This window comes from Poecilia formosa, unplaced genomic scaffold (assembly GCF_000485575.1).
Source record: "Poecilia formosa unplaced genomic scaffold, Poecilia_formosa-5.1.2 Scaffold35, whole genome shotgun sequence".
Classification (NCBI taxonomy): Eukaryota; Metazoa; Chordata; class Actinopteri; order Cyprinodontiformes; family Poeciliidae; genus Poecilia; species Poecilia formosa.
In genome coordinates this window covers 1144696-1147101 of record NW_006799974.1, presented here as the reverse complement: position 1 = coordinate 1147101, position 2406 = coordinate 1144696, and the positions used below count along the sequence as shown (strand labels likewise).

The window sequence follows — 2406 nt, the reverse complement described above, 5'->3', positions numbered from 1 at the left end:
ATGGCATTGTTTTTATGCCATATTAGACTGATGCATTTTTACGTGCTTCAGCCCCAACACCGAGGTAATTTTCCACCACAACACGCAAACTTCCCCATTCACTCAGTGCGTTATAGTTGCACACGACATTGCTTAGGATTTGTTGCTGGGCGCGGGCGGGGGGTGTGCGTTTCTCGATTGATTTTTACCCAGAAAGCACATGGGCAAAAACCATGAGTGAAACGGTCACTGGGACTAACTAGTATATATTCCATTGAGGGAATGTAACTATAATATATTAATTTCTCATACGTTAACATAAAGGCTCGTTTTGAAGTATAAGTTGCTACTGACACGTGTGTTCATCTGCTCTACCGCTAGCAAACAACCGTACTGATTAAATAACATAAAAGTCAAGCAGTTCTCTAAAAGTCCAACAGATGGCAGCAATGCGCCATGCAAAACAAAACACCCACAGTTTACAGGACACACTTCCTGCTAAAGAGCCCCCTGGTGGTTGAAGAAAAAAACACATAAACAATACAATAAATGGAAAAAAATAAAAATAAAAAATCTGAATTCTCTCTGGTATTGTTCAGGGGGCCGGACCAAATGTGGAGGCGGGCCGGCCGTAGTTTAGGGACCCCTGATTTACATGATGTTCTAAGCTACCCGTATTTATAAGAGAAGCTGTTTTCAATTACACATCTTTTCTTGTTGACAGAAATGTAATTGCATTTGAAATTGTTACTAAAATGTGCCCGCTAGTCTTTTTTTTTTTGTTTTTTGTTTGCAATCACTCATTTTGGTAACATGCTAATATATTCAGTAAAAAAAAAAACATACAGATGACATAGCTCAGGTGAAAACAATTATCAAAATAGCTTACTTGAAAAAGCACTTTAAGTAGAGTCGATACATTGTGCACATGCTAGCGTTGCAAGAAACTTGTATAGTTAGTGGACGCGTAGATGTGACTATATTGTTTGCTTTGGTTGTTTCACAAAACAGGAGATGATAAAAAAGGTACCTTCTTCCCGCTACCAGGGCAGAAGGTAGTGGGTCCTTCTTTTTCGTTTGTGCATAAGAAAACAAGAGAGTTGAACCTTTATATATATATATATATATATATATATATATATATACACACACAGAAAATCTCCATCATATCAGATCAGGAAAGGATACTGTGGCCATTTCACTTATTAATTTACTTTTTAAATTGCTCTACTTTCAAGATAAAGTGATCCTATCACAGCAATTACATGTGGTAAATTACTCTCTGATGAAAGAAAAAAAAATATATAATGTGCATGTTTTGGCATGTTGTGAGTCGAGGGCTGAAACAAACAATTTTAACCTGTTTCAATGGAAATTGAAGGTGACTGCAGTTCCAACACACAGAAAAGACACAAACTGCCTGTTCTAATAAATTCCAGTGTATATTTTAATATCAGTGTCTCGTTCAAACTTTCTGTTCCTAGTGCCAAACTAAACTCTTACAGCAAACTACTCCATAGTTCTGCTTGTTGACTTTCTAGTACATTTCTCGTACAATTTTAACACCTATTTTTTTTAGAATGCCGTAATTTTTTTTTCCTTACTCAGTTTGTGTTTCATCTCACCTAATTATCAGGAATTGTTTGAAAGACTCTTTCAGGATGAGCACATGCCAGTGTTGGTGGACAAGTGCTATCAGTTTCAAACTTCTCCTCAGCCAAAAAGGGCATCTCTTATCAGTGTTAATTAAACTGTAATTTCATTCGTCAAATTTATCGAGAGACACAGACAAAGTGCAAAGTAATCCTTTCACATGTACACTGATGATCAGGTTTTGGACTTTTTTTGCAGTTTTCCCCCATCCCTGCAGATCCGAGTTTCTGATGGAATCAAAGCAGCATCAATCTCGCCTTTGAAGTTAAGACGGCGAGATGAAAGGAGTTCTGACCTCTCCTCCCTCCATCACCTCCTCCCTGTTCTTCTTCACCATTTCGCTCATATTTACTTCCCTTCCCTCATCAGACCCACAATTTTCCTTTTCCAGCAAGATGTCATAATTTTTCCTCCCACAATAAGGCTCGGCTTCTCCGCCTTGTGTCAGTCAGAGGTGGAAGAGATTGTTCCAGCAACAACATGGCAGTCAGACATGACTCAGAGGGAGATGTAAAGATCTACTCACTGGTCTGTAGAGCTGAAAACTGCATGAGATTTGCCTATTTTAAAATAAAGGGCGGGAAAACATATGATCCATCCTATTTGAGCGCACTGATCAAATATATCCAAGCTGACCCTTTGAGTCAAACTTCAGTGTTCTTCTTAGATGAAAGTAGAGGTTCCCAAACTGTGTGGCGCGCACCCTACGAGGGGCGCCGTGGCATTGCAGGGGGGGGCGCGGGAAGCCGTCTGGATGAAAAACAAAAACAAAAC

General features: G+C 39.2%; 2 long non-coding RNA genes across 2 annotated transcripts in view; both read right to left on the bottom strand.

Moving 5' to 3' along the window:
• Positions 1-2406, bottom strand: part of LOC107836018 (uncharacterized) — a 577303-nt gene that overhangs the window by 105232 nt on the left and 469665 nt on the right. The gene's annotated exons all lie outside the window — the stretch shown is intronic.
• LOC103136853 (uncharacterized) overlaps positions 1-2406 on the bottom strand; it is an 11719-nt gene that overhangs the window by 4568 nt on the left and 4745 nt on the right. The gene's annotated exons all lie outside the window — the stretch shown is intronic.